This window comes from Drosophila novamexicana, unplaced genomic scaffold, assembly GCF_003285875.2.
Source record: "Drosophila novamexicana strain 15010-1031.04,08,12 unplaced genomic scaffold, DnovRS2.1 tig00000458-arrow-arrow-pilon, whole genome shotgun sequence".
NCBI lineage: Eukaryota > Metazoa > Arthropoda > Insecta > Diptera > Drosophilidae > Drosophila > Drosophila novamexicana.
In genome coordinates this window covers 363,485-385,703 of record NW_020824805.1, presented here as the reverse complement: position 1 = coordinate 385,703, position 22,219 = coordinate 363,485, and the positions used below count along the sequence as shown (strand labels likewise).

The 22,219-nt window shown below is 40.2% G+C and overlaps 4 long non-coding RNA genes across 4 annotated transcripts; 3 read left to right on the top strand and 1 right to left on the bottom strand.

The window, feature by feature from the left end:
- Positions 1–96: 96 nt before the first annotated feature.
- On the bottom strand, positions 97–420 carry LOC115760445. Its single transcript, XR_004017654.1, has 2 exons — positions 228–420; positions 97–152 (listed from the first exon to the last, which is right to left on the bottom strand). It is a non-coding gene; the product is annotated as an uncharacterized LOC115760445 (long non-coding RNA).
- Positions 421–1,326: 906 nt separating this feature from the next.
- LOC115760443 lies at positions 1,327–1,643 on the top strand. The gene is made up of 2 exons (XR_004017652.1): positions 1,327–1,512; positions 1,588–1,643. It is a non-coding gene; the product is annotated as an uncharacterized LOC115760443 (long non-coding RNA).
- Positions 1,644–4,106: 2,463 nt separating this feature from the next.
- On the top strand, positions 4,107–4,423 carry LOC115760442. Its single transcript, XR_004017651.1, has 2 exons — positions 4,107–4,292; positions 4,368–4,423. It is a non-coding gene; the product is annotated as an uncharacterized LOC115760442 (long non-coding RNA).
- A 2,463-nt stretch (positions 4,424–6,886) lies between these two features.
- Positions 6,887–7,203, top strand: LOC115760444. The gene is made up of 2 exons (XR_004017653.1): positions 6,887–7,072; positions 7,148–7,203. It is a non-coding gene; the product is annotated as an uncharacterized LOC115760444 (long non-coding RNA).
- The last annotated feature ends 15,016 nt before the right edge of the window (positions 7,204–22,219 follow it).

Here is a 22,219-nt window from a genome sequence, read left to right as displayed (position 1 = left end):
TATTGATGGCTCTGGCGACCTTTCCATATTTCAATATTTATTTGTTGGCTGGCTCGAGGTCCGTGTTTGTTAAAACAAACAATGAAAACAATTTTATTTTAATTTTCTTCCGATATATTTCGGTTGCACATCGGCAAACCGTCTTCAGGGCACTAACACCAAGGTACAAAAAACAATTAACAATTATAATACAATAAATTAAACATTATTTCGAACATTTTACATACATTATTTTACACGTCTGCGCTTTTTGACGTGGAGATTGTTACTGAGGTTGTTTGGCTGTTTAAGAGGTGTCTGTACAAGTGAGCGCAATTTTCTGTGTCTGTCTTGTAGTTTAGTCGTTTGTTGGTTGGTGTGTTAATTATGTGTAGCATTTCCAATGTGTGTCGCTTGTTATAGTGTTGTTCTTGTTGTAAGATTGTTGTTTCATCAAAATTTGGTGTGTGGTTGCTTCTTATACAATGGGTCATAAGTGCTGTTTTCTGTATATTATTTTGATGTCTTAGTTTGAAGTCCGATTTATGTTGACTAATCCTTGTTTTTAGCTTCGATTTTGTTGTACCTATGTAGACACTATTGCACTTGTTGTTGTTTTCCTCGCCACATGGTATTTGGTAAACGACGTTGCTTTTTTCGATCATCGGGATTTTCGACTTTATCTTGTTGAAGAATTTTTGTAATGTATTCGTCGGTTTGTGTGCTACTTTTATATCTTGTTTGTTATAACAGTCTGAGTTTGTGAGGCGTTCTGATAGTCGTGGTACATATATTAGTGGGGTAGTAGGCTGTATGAATAGAATGATGAAAATATCGGACACAATATACCACAAAGAAATTGAACATGAAATCAAAAAACTCTTGACCAAAAATGACTTCCCCCCAAATATAATCAAAACATTATTAAAAAGACGACAAATCGAAAGAAAAAAGCCAACAGAACCTGCTAAAATATACAAATCACTAATATATGTACCACGACTATCAGAACGCCTCACAAACTCAGACTGTTATAACAAACAAGATATAAAAGTAGCACACAAACCGACGAATACATTACAAAAATTCTTCAACAAGATAAAGTCGAAAATCCCGATGATCGAAAAAAGCAACGTCGTTTACCAAATACCATGTGGCGGGGAAAACAACAACAAGTGCAATAGTGTCTACATAGGTACAACAAAATCGAAGCTAAAAACAAGGATTAGTCAACATAAATCGGACTTCAAACTAAGACATCAAAATAATATACAGAAAACAGCACTTATGACCCATTGTATAAGAAGCAACCACACACCAAATTTTGATGAAACAACAATCTTACAACAAGAACAACACTATAACAAGCGACACACATTGGAAATGCTACACATAATTAACACACCAACCAACAAACGACTAAACTACAAGACAGACACAGAAAATTGCGCTCACTTGTACAGACACCTCTTAAACAGCCAAACAACCTCAGTAACAATCTCCACGTCAAAAAGCGCAGACGTGTAAAATAATGTATGTAAAATGTTCGAAATAATGTTTAATTTATTGTATTATAATTGTTAATTGTTTTTTGTACCTTGGTGTTAGTGCCCTGAAGACGGTTTGCCGATGTGCAACCGAAATATATCGGAAGAAAATTAAAATAAAATTGTTTTCATTGTTTGTTTTAACAAACACGGACCTCGAGCCAGCCAACAAATAAATATTGAAATATGGAAAGGTCGCCAGAGCCATCAATAAATATCAACGGAAGGCACGCCGTATGCACAGCAACCAACATGAGCTACGCAAAAATAAAAACTAAATACAAGGATTCGAAAAGAACAATTAATAAATTCCAACTAACACTGGTAAAATTAACTAAACTTAAATCTAGTTTAAAATTTTTGTTAAAATGTAGAAAATCAAATTTAATACCTAACTTCATCAAAAACTTGACACAGCATTTGACCATACTGACCACTGACAATAAAACCCACCCTGACATAACAAGAACATTGACTAGACACACACATTTTTACCATACCAAAATATTAAACTTACTTATAAAACACAAACACAACCTATTACAAGAACAAACAAAACATATGGAAAAAGCAAAAACAAACATAGAACAACTGATGACCACAGATGACGCAAAAGCGTTTTTTGAGAGCGAGAGAAATATAGAAAACAAAATAACAACAACACTCAAGAAAAGACAAGAAACGAAACACGATAAGTTACGAGATCAACGGAACCTAGCCTTAGCGGATAACAACACTCAAAGAGAGTGGTTTGTAAACAAAACAAAAATAGAATTCCCGCCAAACGTCGTAGCGTTACTCGCAAAAGGGCCGAAGTTCGCTCTCCCAATCAGCAAGAGAGATTTTCCTCTCTTGAAATACATCGCAGACGGTGAGGAGCTAGTGCAAGCAATAAAAGAAAAGGAAACACAAGAGTCGGCGCGCACAAAATTCTCTTTGTTAGTCAAAGAGCATAAAACCAAGAACAACCAAAACAGTAGGGATCGAGCAATACTGGAGACAGTGGAACAGACACGAAAATTACTGAAAGAAAATATAAATATTAAAATTCTATCGTCGGATAAGGGCAACAAAACCGTAGCAATGGATGAGGATGAATATAAAAATAAAATGACAAATATTTTAGACGACTTATGCGCGTATAGAACACTGAGACTGGATCCGACATCAAGACTACAGACAAAGAATAACACCTTCGTAGCACAATTATTCAAGATGGGTCTTATCTCAAAGGACGAAAGAAATAAGATGACTACAACAACAGCGGTACCTCCGAGGATATATGGACTACCAAAAATACACAAGGAAGGAACACCACTGAGACCAATATGTTCTTCCATCGGATCTCCATCTTACGGGCTGTGCAAATATATAATACAAATATTAAAAAATCTGACAATGGACTCTAGGTACAACATCAAGAACGCGGTAGATTTTAAAGACAGAGTCAACAACTCCCAGATTAGAGAAGAGGAAACATTAGTATCTTTTGACGTAGTATCCTTATTTCCCAGCATACCAATAGAATTAGCACTTGATACAATAAGACAAAAATGGACCAAATTAGAAGAGCACACGAATATACCGAAACAACTATTTATGGACATAGTTAGATTTTGCATACAGGAAAACAGATATTTCAAATACGAAGACAAAATATACACACAACTTAAGGGAATGCCAATGGGATCACCGGCTTCCCCAGTAATCGCAGATATATTAATGGAGGAACTGTTGGACAAGATTACAGATAAATTAAAAATAAAACCAAGACTCTTGACCAAATATGTAGATGACCTTTTTGCCATAACGAACAAAATAGACGTGGAAAATATTCTAAAAGAATTGAATTCCTTCCACAAACAGATAAAATTTACAATGGAATTAGAAAAGGACGGGAAATTACCATTTTTAGACTCTATTGTAAGCAGAATGGACAACACACTCAAAATAAAGTGGTATAGGAAACCCATAGCCTCCGGACGAATACTCAACTTCAATTCAAACCACCCAAAGAGTATGATAATCAATACAGCACTAGGCTGTATGAATAGAATGATGAAAATATCGGACACAATATACCACAAAGAAATTGAACATGAAATCAAAAAACTCTTGACCAAAAATGACTTCCCCCCAAATATAATCAAAACATTATTAAAAAGACGACAAATCGAAAGAAAAAAGCCAACAGAACCTGCTAAAATATACAAATCACTAATATATGTACCACGACTATCAGAACGCCTCACAAACTCAGACTGTTATAACAAACAAGATATAAAAGTAGCACACAAACCGACGAATACATTACAAAAATTCTTCAACAAGATAAAGTCGAAAATCCCGATGATCGAAAAAAGCAACGTCGTTTACCAAATACCATGTGGCGGGGAAAACAACAACAAGTGCAATAGTGTCTACATAGGTACAACAAAATCGAAGCTAAAAACAAGGATTAGTCAACATAAATCGGACTTCAAACTAAGACATCAAAATAATATACAGAAAACAGCACTTATGACCCATTGTATAAGAAGCAACCACACACCAAATTTTGATGAAACAACAATCTTACAACAAGAACAACACTATAACAAGCGACACACATTGGAAATGCTACACATAATTAACACACCAACCAACAAACGACTAAACTACAAGACAGACACAGAAAATTGCGCTCACTTGTACAGACACCTCTTAAACAGCCAAACAACCTCAGTAACAATCTCCACGTCAAAAAGCGCAGACGTGTAAAATAATGTATGTAAAATGTTCGAAATAATGTTTAATTTATTGTATTATAATTGTTAATTGTTTTTTGTACCTTGGTGTTAGTGCCCTGAAGACGGTTTGCCGATGTGCAACCGAAATATATCGGAAGAAAATTAAAATAAAATTGTTTTCATTGTTTGTTTTAACAAACACGGACCTCGAGCCAGCCAACAAATAAATATTGAAATATGGAAAGGTCGCCAGAGCCATCAATAAATATCAACGGAAGGCACGCCGTATGCACAGCAACCAACATGAGCTACGCAAAAATAAAAACTAAATACAAGGATTCGAAAAGAACAATTAATAAATTCCAACTAACACTGGTAAAATTAACTAAACTTAAATCTAGTTTAAAATTTTTGTTAAAATGTAGAAAATCAAATTTAATACCTAACTTCATCAAAAACTTGACACAGCATTTGACCATACTGACCACTGACAATAAAACCCACCCTGACATAACAAGAACATTGACTAGACACACACATTTTTACCATACCAAAATATTAAACTTACTTATAAAACACAAACACAACCTATTACAAGAACAAACAAAACATATGGAAAAAGCAAAAACAAACATAGAACAACTGATGACCACAGATGACGCAAAAGCGTTTTTTGAGAGCGAGAGAAATATAGAAAACAAAATAACAACAACACTCAAGAAAAGACAAGAAACGAAACACGATAAGTTACGAGATCAACGGAACCTAGCCTTAGCGGATAACAACACTCAAAGAGAGTGGTTTGTAAACAAAACAAAAATAGAATTCCCGCCAAACGTCGTAGCGTTACTCGCAAAAGGGCCGAAGTTCGCTCTCCCAATCAGCAAGAGAGATTTTCCTCTCTTGAAATACATCGCAGACGGTGAGGAGCTAGTGCAAACAATAAAAGAAAAGGAAACACAAGAGTCGGCGCGCACAAAATTCTCTTTGTTAGTCAAAGAGCATAAAACCAAGAACAACCAAAACAGTAGGGATCGAGCAATACTGGAGACAGTGGAACAGACACGAAAATTACTGAAAGAAAATATAAATATTAAAATTCTATCGTCGGATAAGGGCAACAAAACCGTAGCAATGGATGAGGATGAATATAAAAATAAAATGACAAATATTTTAGACGACTTATGCGCGTATAGAACACTGAGACTGGATCCGACATCAAGACTACAGACAAAGAATAACACCTTCGTAGCACAATTATTCAAGATGGGTCTTATCTCAAAGGACGAAAGAAATAAGATGACTACAACAACAGCGGTACCTCCGAGGATATATGGACTACCAAAAATACACAAGGAAGGAACACCACTGAGACCAATATGTTCTTCCATCGGATCTCCATCTTACGGGCTGTGCAAATATATAATACAAATATTAAAAAATCTGACAATGGACTCTAGGTACAACATCAAGAACGCGGTAGATTTTAAAGACAGAGTCAACAACTCCCAGATTAGAGAAGAGGAAACATTAGTATCTTTTGACGTAGTATCCTTATTTCCCAGCATACCAATAGAATTAGCACTTGATACAATAAGACAAAAATGGACCAAATTAGAAGAGCACACGAATATACCGAAACAACTATTTATGGACATAGTTAGATTTTGCATACAGGAAAACAGATATTTCAAATACGAAGACAAAATATACACACAACTTAAGGGAATGCCAATGGGATCACCGGCTTCCCCAGTAATCGCAGATATATTAATGGAGGAACTGTTGGACAAGATTACAGATAAATTAAAAATAAAACCAAGACTCTTGACCAAATATGTAGATGACCTTTTTGCCATAACGAACAAAATAGACGTGGAAAATATTCTAAAAGAATTGAATTCCTTCCACAAACAGATAAAATTTACAATGGAATTAGAAAAGGACGGGAAATTACCATTTTTAGACTCTATTGTAAGCAGAATGGACAACACACTCAAAATAAAGTGGTATAGGAAACCCATAGCCTCCGGACGAATACTCAACTTCAATTCAAAACACTCAAAGAGTATGATAATCAATACAGCACTAGGCTGTATGAATAGAATGATGAAAATATCGGACACAATATACCACAAAGAAATTGAACATGAAATCAAAAAACTCTTGACCAAAAATGACTTCCCCCCAAATATAATCAAAACATTATTAAAAAGACGACAAATCGAAAGAAAAAAGCCAACAGAACCTGCTAAAATATACAAATCACTAATATATGTACCACGACTATCAGAACGCCTCACAAACTCAGACTGTTATAACAAACAAGATATAAAAGTAGCACACAAACCGACGAATACATTACAAAAATTCTTCAACAAGATAAAGTCGAAAATCCCGATGATCGAAAAAAGCAACGTCGTTTACCAAATACCATGTGGCGGGGAAAACAACAACAAGTGCAATAGTGTCTACATAGGTACAACAAAATCGAAGCTAAAAACAAGGATTAGTCAACATAAATCGGACTTCAAACTAAGACATCAAAATAATATACAGAAAACAGCACTTATGACCCATTGTATAAGAAGCAACCACACACCAAATTTTGATGAAACAACAATCTTACAACAAGAACAACACTATAACAAGCGACACACATTGGAAATGCTACACATAATTAACACACCAACCAACAAACGACTAAACTACAAGACAGACACAGAAAATTGCGCTCACTTGTACAGACACCTCTTAAACAGCCAAACAACCTCAGTAACAATCTCCACGTCAAAAAGCGCAGACGTGTAAAATAATGTATGTAAAATGTTCGAAATAATGTTTAATTTATTGTATTATAATTGTTAATTGTTTTTTGTACCTTGGTGTTAGTGCCCTGAAGACGGTTTGCCGATGTGCAACCGAAATATATCGGAAGAAAATTAAAATAAAATTGTTTTCATTGTTTGTTTTAACAAACACGGACCTCGAGCCAGCCAACAAATAAATACTTTTAAAATCTATAACGGAAAAACAGCATTTGTTCTCTAAATATTCCAGACAGTCCTTAATTAGCGGCAACGGAAAATTGTCCTTGATAATTCGCTTGTTAAAACCGCGATAATCAACACACATTCGGAGATCTCCTGACTTCTTTTTCACCAGAACCAAAGAAGCATACGGAGATTCACTAGGTCGAATGACCTTTTTATTTAAAAGGTCCTTTATAATTTCTGCTACTTTGTCTAACTCATAATAAGACAGGCGCCGTGGATTGCAGTAGATTGGTGTTGTGTCCGTTACTCTAATAGTCATGTTGTATTTAGGCGGCACTGTAAAGTCATATTCCCGATACAGATAATGAGTTCTTATTAGTTCCTTGTCTGCCCAAGATTTGCCAAACTCTTCACCCACGTTAATGGGATCATTCGCTTTGATTTCAATACTGGCACAAAAAATACTAAAATCATCATGCTCTTTAAAGTATTCAAGACTACTCTTAACTTGGCTGCCTACCTCTTCATTTAGAAGTTGATTGTTTAAGTTGCTACTTATTTATTGATTACATAATGTAGGATTGCTTGCAACGTAATGCGATAAATGATTGAATTGCTTATCACTAATAACTTGTTGGTGAACAAAGATGCACAAGTCGAATAAGCGGTTTTATTCTTTATTGAATTAAGAGGTAAATGATATTCAGCATTAATACTTTTCTTATTAACCAATTTTACTTCAATGATTTCTAAGGCATCTCTTCCTAATATTACTGGTAGAGGTTATATCTTATCGTCTAAAATATTAAGTGAAATAATGTAGGTTTTCGTATGAAAGTTAATTCGGCATTTCAACTTTCCCCATGTTGGGATAGGCCGTCCTCATAATTCATGGTATTGACTGACTTCAGATTTTAGCTTTATATTTTTTGGTATTAATGCCTTATGAATAAAGCTTACGGGATTCCCCGTATCGAATAAACAAAAAACACTTGTGCCTCTTTCTTCACCAAATGGAGCTCATAATTGTATTGATAGAACAGCTGCTAACTCGTAATTATTCATCTCACTGCGCATACTGATGAACCATACTCCAGCACTTAAAGCACGCCCCATCCGGCCTCTTTGGCTGGCTGCACTCTTTCATCATATGACCAACGCCACGGCAATTATAGCATAGTATCTCACTGGTTTTTTGCTGTTGACTTGCTGCATTACTTCCCGTTGCTCGACCTCTTGGCGTTTCGCTGCTACGACTAGGCACATTAGCTGATGCTTTTCGCACTTTATCGTATACAATCATCTTGTCACGCAGCTCATTCAAGGAACGGCAATATAACATGGCTGCTGCTGCTCCAGTCCTATCCTGCAGGCCGTCCACAATAAATTTGATGACGTCGCTTGTGGCCATGTCTGCTTGCTCTGCTTTGCTGCACATTGCAACATAGTACTGCAATGCGCTTTCGCCTCTTCCGATCTTACGCGCCTCCAACTATACTATACCCCATATAGTCACTTTTTGCTCGAAAGCTTCCAGCAGCTTGCAACGCACGTCCTTCCAGGTCAATGGAGCTACATGGTCTATGTACGCCTTAGCGGATCCAGTTAGCAATTTTTTCGCTAATATCCACCGCTTAACATCTGGTATGTCGTACAGGGTCATTACGTCTTCGAAGTCGCGCGCCCATTGCACGATCGAGTAGCCATCATCGCCAGAAAAGCTGCGCACTAAAGTATCAATATGACTGACATCAAGGCGTTCCTTTGGCGCAAGCTGCAAATCAGCCACCGCTTTTTCAATTTTCGATATAGCTAACTGTAACTCGGCTATACGTATATCATAAGCGATATCGATACTTCAGGAATATTGCACTAAGTTGCTTATTATCTTATCCTATAATATGGTTACATTGATATATTTAAATTTACATTCGATTGGTTGTCGATCTTACATTATTATGTTTTTCTAATGAATTTCATGTACTTTAAGGGAGAGAAAACAAATCTTAACACAGCCTTACTTGTCTACGCATAATCTGGACAATGGACAACATGGAAAAGATGCCCTCGATGCATGGATGCGGGTAAGCGTCCTTTACCGTCACGCTATTTAGTTTTCTGGCGTTTAAACAAAATCTGTTCGTCCCGGCCCTCATTACCACCGTCGTCCGGTTGCTCCAGGAGCTGTAATCTAGTCGATGATGCCTCCTCCTCCTCCTGTTTGGCCGGTGACAACGGATAATGCCTGCCCTTCATAGGTTGGGCTTTGTAGCATGAGCAACGTATATTTAAGACATACCCAACCAATGTAAGGGTATATCAGATCAAATAAACAATAACCCACTTAGCGAAACTTTGTTGCTAAACATAACGCAACCCAAATTACATTCCACTCATAAGTGGCGTGACCATAGCGCAGAATATGCAACGTCTGCATATTCTGCCAAATACCATTCCTTTGACTTGCGATATATGTATATATGCTCAATGTATATGCTTTAAGTGTATGCATATATACATGCTCCCGCTCTGCCGCTGTACTCAGCGACGGAGACTTATATACAAAAACTCTAATGTTAGACTTAAGAACAAATATATGAACGACACATCAGTCCACAAAATATCACCAACGTCTTAAGACAATTGGTAATAAGCCATTTACAATAGCAAACGCTTCATCTTTTTACAGCTTCCTCGATCAGCTTTATTCGATGCGGTAACTGGTGAGTTTTCCCTTGGCCATCCTTTTCAAATTGGGGGAATCTGCTTTTCACGCCTTCGAACCGAATCCTCTGGTCGTTGTTCAGGTCGCACATTTCCGGATAATAAGCCATCATAATGTTCTTCCTCAGATGGCTCTGGAGGCACTTCGGACTTTATGGCCGCGTCGAGCTACTCTGGGGCCATCTTGAAGGCTCGCTAGAAGTCGATTCCCAGGTATAGTTGCTGTCGCAGATCCGGTCAATTGTAAAATTCTACCACTTCTTTTTTTCTCCCGTATTTCACAGGCAGAACAACTCAGCCCAAAATTGGGCGATTGGCACCTGCCGCTATTCCTACCATCGATGCGTATGGCTGCGTTTCCCATTCCAATTCCTCCACTAACTCCCGGCATCCTCATCCTGCTGGGATGACTCAGGCTCCCGTGTGCAACAACCCTTTCATTTTTATCCCAGCGAACTCCACATCGGCGAATACGCGTGGGTCAATGCCTTGCTCTCGTCTCACCGCTCCAATGACTTGGCGCCTTGTCATCTTGCGTCTGCGGAAGCGCGCACGTGCCTTTACCACTCTTTGGGTGGCCAGCGTCATTCCTATGGTAAGCCCCATAATGTTCTTCATTTATTCGCATCCTGTGAGATGGCTACCCAGAATGGCCACCCAACAATCCTGTTTCGCGACAAGGAGCCGCTAGATATATAATATCATTGTTTTGTTAGTTTAAGGTAGCATAAGTATTAGTAGTAAGAAAGGCAAAGAGCCGCTTGATCCATAATTTCATTGTTTTGTTAGTTTTAAGTAATAGTAAAGAAGGCAAGGAGTCGTTCCTAATATCAGCATTATTAATCATTTATTGGAATAAGAGAGAAGCTACGAAGGGCAAGGAGCCATTGAATTTTAATTTAACCGCCGGCCGCCACAGCAACCGTGCGTTGCTGATCGGTTGCTCAAAACTGTCTTCGAGAGCGTAACTTCTATTCGGCGGCAAAGAGCGAAAGCTTTGAGGCGAAGTTGCGAAAGTTCGTGGCGAAGTTGAGCGGCCGAGGCAAGCGCACGGCTCGCTAGCGAGCGTGCCGGCACTTTTGCGACGACTATCAGAGTAAGTAGACGTGTGACGGAGAGAGAAGTGAACATAACCCTAAGTGGGCAGCGGAGCGCTAGGGCTCCAGGCAGTGCAGGTTTTCTCGTAGTGAAACAGAGTAGGGTAGTGCTTAACAATTATAAAGAAGGTTATGTGAATAAAAGATACTTATAAAGAATTTCTGCTTACCCTTATCATCTTTTAGTAACACTAATCTCAGGTGTCGGGACTAGCCGGTACTCAACAAACCCTTCCCTACCTTACTTAAAACCTAGTAGATCGAGAGACGAGGCTTCATTACGTCGCTCGACATAACCCCTTTCCTAACCTAAAGCGTAGTAGATCGAGAGACGACTTCATTACGTCGCTCATAATAACAACCCCTTTCCCAACCTAAAGTGTACGGTATCGAGAGAGGCGATGCTTTGTTACGTCGCTCATGGTATTCATCCCAGCAGAAGTTTGTGTGTGGATTGAGACGGACTCCGGCAGAGAACGCTGGGTTATCGAACGCTGAAGGTCAGCTCGGTCGGTAGCCGGGAAGATGTCCAACCTCGCACGAAGGCCTCCTCCAGATCTCTAGGTGGGGTTTCCGCACAATGTGGTGGTATTACTCCTTGCAAGTAACGTGACCGCTGCATGTACCCAGTCCGGCTTCTGCGACCAACGTGCCTATCTTCTTCTATGTACTCTTGCTAGACTCGCGGTATCTCAGCGGCTCCTGGAACCGCTCGCCGAGCTGACGCATGTGGTGGATGTAGTTATCCACCTTTTCGCTGGTCTGTTGCTCTCGTTGTTGTAGCTACGGCATGACATCACGCTCCGTCTGATAGCCCCGGAACCTATCAAAGAGAGCGTGCCGAAATTACATTCAGCTGTCGACCCCAGAATGCCAATACTACTCGCTGGCACGGCCGGTCAGGACCAGATGAAAACCGCGCAGGACCTCCTTCCACGGGCATTGATTAGCTTCTGCAGGAACACTAGTTGGAACACGAAGTCGTCGACAGAATTCATTGTGTCCTCGCCGTCGAGCTTGACATTCCACCGCTTGAGCTTCTGGTACGCTGTTTCTCGTACGTTGGCATACGCTTTCTCCGGCTGAAAGTCATCGGCTCTCCGGTCCTCTACTCGGAAGTGGCCATTATTCGGATTATGCCAGCTCCTCGCCTGAGCATCTCCAACGTACACTGCGCTGCTGGATGAATGCTCCGCTCCTTGCGCGCCTTGTCCTTGTGGCTTCGGTGGCACCGGCAATGGGAATGCCTCGTGCTGGATCCCTTCTCGCTCTTTCGGAATGGAGCCAGTCCGCGGGAGTGGAAACTCCCGAAATCTTCGTCGCAGCAGACTGGCTCAGGCTTCCGTGTCCAGCAACCCTTTGATCGGCGAATACACGAGGGCCAATGGAATCCTCACGTCTCACGGCTTCAATGACTTGACGCCTCGTCACCCTGCGTCTGCGGAAGCACGCACAAGGCTTTACCACTTTTCCGCACCTGCAGCAGAATACCCTCCGCTCTTAATATAGACATTCTCTATAAACGTGGTCGAATTTCCTAAATTTCCTGTCCTATCTCGCACGAAGGCCTCCTCCAGTTCTTTAGGCGAAGTTTCCGCACAATGTGAGGGTTGAGGTACCGCAACTTCGTAAGCTGTCGGCATTACTCCTTGCGAGTAACGCGACGGCTGCACGTACCCAGTCCGGCTTTTGCGACTAACGTGCCTCTCTACTTCGTTGTACTCTTGCTATACTCGCGGTATCTCATGTGGTGGATGTAGTCATCCACCCCTTCGTGGTCTGTTGCTCTAGCTGTAGTTGTTCCGGAATCACATCATGCTCCGTCTGATAGCCCCGGAATTTGTCTAAGAGAGCCTATCAGGAGCAGGTGAAAGCCTCGCAGGACCTCCTTCCACGGGCATTGACATTGCCTCTGCAGGAGCTCTAGCCGGAACATGAAGTCCTCGACAGAATTCATTGCGTCCTCGCCGTCGAACTTGACGTTCCTCTGCTCGAGCTTCAGGTACGCTGTTTTTCGCACGCAAGCATACGCTTTCTCCGGCTGAAAGTCATCGGCTCTCCGGTCCTCTACTCGGAAGTGGCCATTATTCGGATTACGCCAGCTCTTCGCCTGAGCATTTCCAACGTACACTGGGCTGCTGAATGAATACTTCGTTCCTCGCGCGTCTGTGTGACTTCGGTAGTACTGGGAATGGAAATGCCTCGCGCTGGATCCCTTCTCGCTCTTTCGGAATGGAGCTAGTCCGCGGTTCCGGCACGACATGACATGGCGGTTTCGGCGCAGTGTTAGGCTCTTCGGCCTAAGCACATCAATGATGCCCTTCATCATTTCCATGAAGCCTGTTCGCAATTCTTCACGGATGGACTCGCTGATGCCAGGTGGAAGGGCATGCATATATGTCTGGTGGGCTTGAGCTATCGCCGCGTTCGCCGCCAATGTGAGCACCGAGTCCTAAGTCGCTTTTGGGAACTCTAGATTCCGTGGAGGTCTACTTTGTTGCGCCCATTCCTTCTCTAAGTCTACTGCTCAGCAAATCCCCGGAAATTCATTGGCGTTCTCACTAGACCTTCTGTCGAGCGCGACGGTGGCAGTGCCGATGCTCCGTCAGCGTCAGAAGCCCCGTGCAACACCTGTTCCTCAGCCATACTAATCCCTTCTGTACCCCTCTCGCGTAGATGGCTTAATAACCCCAATAGTAGTCGAAAAAACTTTACAGATAACTCTTATTAAATAAATATCCACCTACAAATCTTACTATGTTTTTTCTAATCAATTTCATGTACTTTGGGAGAGAGAAGACAGATCTTAACACAGCCTTACTTGTCTACGCATAATCGGGACAATGGACAACATGGAAACGATGCCCTCGATGCATGGAAGCGGGTAAGTGTCCTTTACCGTGACGGTATTGTTTCCTGGCGTCTAAGCAAAATTTGTTCTTCCCAGGCCTCATTACCACCGTCGTCCTATTGCTCCGGTGGCTGTCACTCTCCTCGATGATGCCTAACTTTAGCTTTTTATCCTCCTCGGCTCACACGATCCCCTGTTTGGCCGGTGACAACGGATAATGCCTGTTCTTCACGGGTTCGGCTCCCTCGATTAGGTGAGTTTTTTCAATGCCATTCTTTTCATAATGGTCGTTGTTCAGGTCGCACATTTCCGGATCCGTCAGGCATTCGTCATCGTCTCGGTAATGAGCCACCTCTGGGTTCACTGTAGGCGCTTCGGACTCTATGGCCGGGCCGAACTACTCTGGGGCGATCTCGAAGGCTCGGCAGAAGTCTATTCCCGGGTATAGTTGCTGTCGCAGGTCCGGGCACATGTACCACTACCACTTCTTTTTTTCTCTCGTATTTCACAGGCAGAACGACTCAGCCCAAAATTGGGCGATTGGCACCTGCCGCTATTCTTACCATCGATGCGTATGGCTGCGTTTCCCATCCCAATTCCTTCACTAACTCCCGGCATCCTCGTCCCAGCAGACTGACTCAGGCTTCCGTGTCCAACATCCTCTCGTCTCACCGCTTCAATGACTGGGCGCCTCGTCATTCTGCGTCTGCGGAAGCGCGCACGTGTCTTTACCACTCTTCGCCGCTCAACAAAAATTTTCGGGCCGACATGTATGCCCGAACACGTTCTACATATGGTAAGCCCCTTAATGTTCTTCCTTTGTTCATACCCTTATAAATATAGTACGACCTCGCCAACGTAACCCTCGATTTCTTAACATTCGCGAAACAGTTGTTCAGAAAAGTATATATTGTAAAAAATGACAGACCACAATTTCTCAATTTTTCAAAAAATTAATAAAGTAAAATGAAATCCTTGCCTTGTTCACAGAACTATTCGACTTACTTTAATTTTAATGGTAAGCAAAGGCATCTCTTTTTGAAAATAGGTCTCGTGGCCAAAAAAAAATTTTCCCTCGGTTTTTGCCACCACCGCAGTTTTCGCAAGTGGCCAAATTTTTATAGGTTGCGATAATCGAGGTCGTAATGTAGTCTTATCATTTTCCTTATGGTCTATGTTCGTCTCCTTTTCAACGACTGCTGGCTTTGGTAGGTGCTCTGCTCCTGATTCTCCGCGGCCATCCCATCCCCGAACGCGTGTGTCTCGCATTCATCGCGCCCTCTCTGGGGTTTTTGCAGTGTGGGCAGAATGTGTCCGGCTTTCCACACCTGTAGTAATATACCCTTCGATCTTAATATCGGCATTTTCTAAAAATGTGGTCGAACTGCCTACAATTCCAGCACACTAGCCGGGAAGATGTCCCACCTCTCACGAGGGCCTTCTCCAGTTCTCTAGGCGGGCTATCCGCATTATTTGGTGGTACCTCAACCTCGTGAGATGTCGCAATTACTCCTTGCGTGTAACGCAGCGGTTGCACGTACCCAGTCCGGCTTCTGCGACCAGCGTGCCTCTCTACCACGTCCACCGTCCAACGTCGGATGAAATGCCTCGCGCTGGATCCCTTCTCGCTCTTTCGGAATGGCTCCTGGTCGCGATCCCGGCCCGACATGTCTCGGCGGCTTCGGCGCAGTGTATGTAACTGTAACCCTCTCGTGTAGAAGGCTTACTTTCCCTAATACTAGTCGAAAAAAACATTAAATAAAATAAAAATTCTAACACATCTTACTTAAATTGTATAATAAATAAATAAACATCGACCAGAAAAATAACTCACAATATAATTTTTTATGTTTTTTCTTATCATTTTCGAATATTTTGGAGGAGAGATGATAAACATGAACACAGTCTACGTGTGGACATGGAACAACCACGTAAGCGTAGTAAACATTAAACAAACTTATGCTGTCATCAACCGCGACAAGAAAACTCTCCATGTTAATGAACAATGGAGAGACGGGGACGGATCATGCCACTGTCGCTCTTCATTCTTGGGTAAGCCATTCTTGGGTTAGCTGTGTGACAGATGCGGCGCCGGCTCGTCCTGGGTGACCTGTCTGCGAAGCTCTTGTAACTCTCGCTCAGCATATATCCAAAATCAGCACAGAAAGAGAAAAACAAAACTAGTATTTGAATAAACAAGTAAGAGGTTCTAGTTGGGAGCTCCCGACTAGGGGATACCCTGAACCCTCTTATTCGAACACCAAAGAAATTAATAAACAAGTAAGAAGTTCTAGTCGGGAGCTCCCGACTAGGGGATACCCCGAACCCTCTTCTTCCAACATCCAAAATTACCAAAATTGCCTAAAAAACAGGATATCGATATCGATTTTTATCGATTGCTTGGAAACGGAGTAAGTTATCGATTATCGGAAACCAACTCGACCTGCGCGGGAACTAGGAGCACATACATCTAAAATTTCAAGTCTCCAGCTCTTATAGGTTCTGAGATCCTTGCGTTCAGACATACGGACGGATGGACGGACGGACGGACAGACAGACGGACATGGCTAGATCGACTCGGCTATTGATGCTGATCAAGAATATATATACTTTATGGGGTCGGAGATGCTTCCTTCTGCCTGTTACATACATTTGGATTTTGCACAAATGCAATATACCCTTATACCCATTTTTAATGGGTTCAGGGTATAAAGAGGGTATAATGTATTTGTGTAAATGCCTGTAACAGGCAGTAGGAAAAATCTCCGACCCCATATATATATTCGTGATCAGCATTAATAGACGGTCGTTCTAAACGCAAATCATTTAAGTTTTGGGGCTAGAGTCATCAAACTTGCCATGTAGCTTTTCTAATAGTAGTATATATATATATAGGTTACAGAGCTAGAGTCACCAAACTTGGCATATAGCTTATGGAATAGTATGTATAGGATTTTTATATCGACCTCTCCGCTACCATTGCATAGCTATATATCAAGTAAATAAACCCATTTGTATTGCCCACCCACTTAAGCTACAATTTTAATTTCTATATATAAAACTGATTGTCCTGGCTGACTGCTTGGTCATCAACGCACAGCCCGAACCGTAAGACGAGCTGAAGGCGGGGTTTCGGGAAATTCCAGCCGCAAGTATGGAAAAATCGCGAAAAACGTTTTTATGAAAACATCATGTTTACCATCCGATCAGCCTTAAACTCAATTTCAAAGTTTTTTGTTCAAATTCATTTCAGGGTGTTTCACACTTTTCCAAAAATGTATTAATCCTTGGTGGAAATACGGGTCAAAGATTTGGTGGATGATGTTTCACCCTCAAATTGATTTTCAAAGATCTATATGGCAAATCATTTGAGACGTATTTCACATTTTTCGCAAAATCTAAACTCCTTCGAAAAAAATTCGTTTTAAAGAGTTTTTGGGGGCAGTTTTAAGTGGTGTCCGATTTGCTTCAAACTTATTTTCAGAGCTCTACATGAGAACTTAATTAATACGTGTTTTAGCGGTTTGGGAAATTCCACCCACAACAGTGGTTAATTAGCGGAAAACGTTTGTATGAAAGTAGTTTGTTTACCGTCCGATTAGTTTCAAATTCCTTTCTAAAGCTTTTTGAGAACATTGATTTTATAACATATGTACATTGGGCAAGGCCCGTACCCTTTGTACAATTATATTTGAATATACAACGAGATCTTCTGTTGAAAATTTCATCAAAATTGGTTAAGAAAAACAAAAGTTATGAAAGAAAACGGCTTCCCACGTGTTGGCGATTAATAAGAAGGAATTTCCTCTCTTAAAATACATTGCGGACGGGGAAGAGTTGGTACAGACGATAAGCGAAAAAGAAGCACAAGAGTCGGCACGCAAAAAATTCTCTTTATTAGTTAAAGAATAAAAAACGAAGAATATAATAAAAAAATCAACAATACTGGACACAGTGGAACAGTCACTTAAATTATTACAAGAAAATACCGATTTCAAAATATTAACAAAAGAGTAGCAATGAATAGCGACAACTACAAAAATAAAATGAAAGAAATAAGATGATTACTACCACAGTGGTACCTCCAAGAATATATGGACTACGAAAATTCACAACGAAAGAGCACCTCTGAGACCAATATGCTCCTCTATCGGTTCCCCATCATATGGACTATGAAATTCAAGATTTTTCCATGCTTGCAGGAGGAATTTCCCAAACTGCTAAAACACGTATTCATTAAGTTCTCATGTAGAGCTCTGAAAATAAGTTTGAGGTAAATCGGACAGAACTTAAAACTGCACCAAAAAAATTGCATTGCATTGGAATTGCATTTCTACCGAGGATGCTTTGATTCAGCGAAGTATGTGAAACACGTCTCAAATAATTTTTCATATAGATCCTTGAAAATAAATTTGAGCGCGAAACGTCATCCACCAAATCTTTGACCACCATATCCACAAAGGAGGAATACATTTTTGAAAAAGTGTGAAACACCCTTCAAATTAAATTGAACAAAGAATTTTGAAATTGAGTTTGACGCCGATCGGATGGTTTACAAAAAAGTTCATACAAATGTTTTTCGCAATTTTTCTATACTTGCGGAAGGAATTTCCCGAAACCCCGTCTTAACGTGCACCTTCATCACTTAGGGTAACCACAGTAAACATTTCAGCTTCCTAGCACTTACGGGTTAGGCTGTGCGTTGATCACCAATCAGTCAGTCAGTCAGTCAATCAGGACAAACAGTTTTAGATATAGAGACCACGCTTATCGATTATTAAAAAATTCTTAAATAATACAAAGGCGAAAATAACAATAATGGACATAAGTAACGTCATTTACAAAATACCATGTGGCGGGGATAACTACAAAATTTGCTACAACGTATACATCGGTACACCAAAATCCAAGCTAAAAACAAGAAACACAAACACAACAAAAATCTGACTGAAAATTAAGACATCAAATTTATATACAAAACAAGTAAGAGGTTCTAGTCGGGAGCTCCCGACTAGGGGATACCCTGAACCCTCTTCTTCCAACATCAAATGCATATATGTATATATTCTATTTTAGAAGCTCCATCATGTTTTGCAAAAACGCATCTTGCAAGAGCAACCCGCAAGTTAGAGTTATTATCCCCACGTTCTTTCGCAACCAATGCTGCACATACCCACAACACATGCCGTAATGTCTGCGGTATAATGAACGGATGCAGATGAGGTTATACAAGGCCCTAAGAACTGATAGGGTACCAACAGAAGCGCTGAGACTGACAGTTGTCAAATAACTTTGAGCAGATGTCACGTGCATGGAGGGTGCTGATCCTAAAAGGCATCAAACCAACCGAGGATCCGTCTGCATATATACCTCTATGCTTGCTCTATGAGGTGAGGTAAGTGCTTAAACGAATAGGCAATCGGCACCACCATCTGGAGGAACGACAAGGGATATCCGAACATCACCATGGGGCAACACAATGGCTTATCACGATCCCGTACGGGAAGATTGCATTCAATGGTTATGAACTATACGCGCGCCCCGAGGTCTTAAGAGTTTAATTGTGGATTGTAATGTACGACACAGTTCTCAGTCTCGTCATCCCACAGACATAGCAGATGTGACGTTCAACAAGGATTTTCCAGCAGGAATCAGAAAATGAATATATCTATTTGCCAAGAGATGAATTTACTGGCACCCAATGGTCTAACACTGGCTGCTCACAAGACAAGAAATTTGGAAAAACTTTGACCAGACATGGCCAAGAAAGACAGTTAGGTTTTAATATTGATTAAGAAATCAAAATAGTTAAAATAATTAAAAACCAACTTACCTATTAGGTCCAATTTAGTTTGAGTAACTATGCGGTGAAACCTAGCTGAAGGTGGACTGGCTACTTGTATTTCAACGACAAAATCCTTTTTCTCAACTGCTTTTTCGATCGATCTAAATTAAAAAACAAATAAACAAAATAAACAAATCATCACTGTTAACTTCTAGTGTATTCATACATTCACATTGCAAAACGTTCTTGCAATTATATACATTGTTATTTACAAAATGCATACAAAAACGTTTACCATAAGCGAAAACGCAAGTCAGTCCACGACCAAATTTAATATGATAGATCACTTGTCCGTCTTATGGTCTAAAACGCTGACCAAGCTCTCACAAGGTAACCGCCGAGAGCTCTATGTGCAGACAGCACTAAGCTAAAAGATATGCGTAAACATACTATCGCTCTTTACAAATATGCTAGCCATTAATAAATTATGTTCAACTAAAAATATATGCAAATAGAAGTTATAATCGATAAAAATTAGCTTTTTCGGTCAAACGCTTAAAGACTCTAGTACAACCCGTTTATATTATTTGATGTGGCGGGTGCCTATCGAATCAAAAATATTTTTTTACAAAATCGCATTTAAAAAGGAACGAGAAAGAAGTGATATCTTCGGCACACCGAATAGATATAATATCCTTGTAGACCCAACCTTTTCAAATTGCTCATAGTGCTTTGCCCATATCTAAGAGACGCAGGGAAAATAGATATTGTCGAATATGGTTAAAATATTTGAAAATCAAAAAGTTTTTCATGCAACTTAATTTTCGACCGATCGTTCCAATGGCAGCTATATAATAAAGTAGTCCGCTATATATAAGCTTTTGCTGTATGTACGGGCATAGTGAGACCTACAAAGTTTGGTCAAGATATCTAAAAAAAAAACAAAAAAGTTTTGCATACAACTTTATTTTTAATAGATCGTTCCTACGGAAGCTATATGATATAGTGGTACGATTTTGTAAGGATTTTGTAAAACTAATAAATAATCCTTAGGCAATCTGAGGTGAAGTTCGATCCTGGCGTTCTTTTACCCTCCCAACCATGAATGTCTCATGACAGTTTTATTCTATCTTATTTTATTTTTTGTTAATTCTTTAAATGTAAACATTCTTGGTAATTTTTAATATTCATTGTATATTAACTAAACTAATATGCCGATATAATTTTGCATAATCACTTATTGATTAACAAAATCTATGTATTTCACTTCAGAGGTTGTTGGTGTCTCCACGCCCGGGAAAATCTGCGATCCTTCTTCATATAGTTTCTGAATAGAAGTTATTATTTATATGCTTGTTTCATATTTCGTGCCAGCTGTATAATTATAAAACAAGTAAGAGATTCTAGTCGGGAGCTCCCGAGTAGGGAATACCCTGAACCCTCTTATTCCAACACCAAATAAATTAAAACAAGTAAGAGGTTCTAGTCGGGCGCTCCCGACTAGGGGATACCCTGAACCCTCTTCTTCGAACATTAAATGCATATATATATTCTATTTTAGAAGCTATATGTCAAGTTTGGTGACTCTAGCTCTTATTATTTACCAAAATTGCCTAAAAACATGATATCGATATCGATTTTTATCGATTGCTTGGAAACAGAGTAAGTTATCGATTATCGGAAACAAACTCGATCTGCGCGGGAACAAGGAGCATCTACATCACAAATTCAAGTCTCTAGCTCTTATAGGTTCTGAGATCCTTGCATTCATACATACGGCCGGACGGACGGACGGACAGACAGACGGACATGGCTAGATCGACTCGGCTATTAAAAATGATCAAGAATATATATACTTTATGGGGTCGGAGATGCTTCCTTCTGCCTGTTGCATACATTTGGATTTTGCACAAATACAATATACCCTTATACCCATTTTTAATGGCTTCAGGGTATAAAAACGAGAAAGAAAGGCTATCTTCGGCACGCCGAAGATCTAATACCCTTGCAGACCCAACCTTTTTATAATGCTTACAGTGCTTTGCCCGTATCTGAGAAGCACAGGGAAAACAGTTAATCCCGAGTTTGGGCAAGATATCTTGATATACAGAATGTTTTTTCATACAACAACTTAATTTTCGACCGATCGTTCCTATGGCAGCTATATGATATAGTGGTCCGATCTTAATAGGATTCTGCATATAAACGAAGAGTAAAGTAAAACTAATAAATGGCGAGTTTGGTCAAGATATCTTGAAAAACAAAATGTTTTTTCATACAAAAACTTAATTTTCGACCGATCGTTCCTATGACAGCTATATGATATAGTTGTACGATCCAGCTGGTTTTCACATATCTTCTGCGTGCAACAAAAAGAGGGACTTCTGCAAAATTTCATTAAGATAGCTTTTAAACTGAGAGACTAGTTCGCATAGAAACAGACAGACGGACATGGCTCTATCGACTCGGCTGTTGATGCTGATCAAGAATATATATACTTTATGGGGTCGG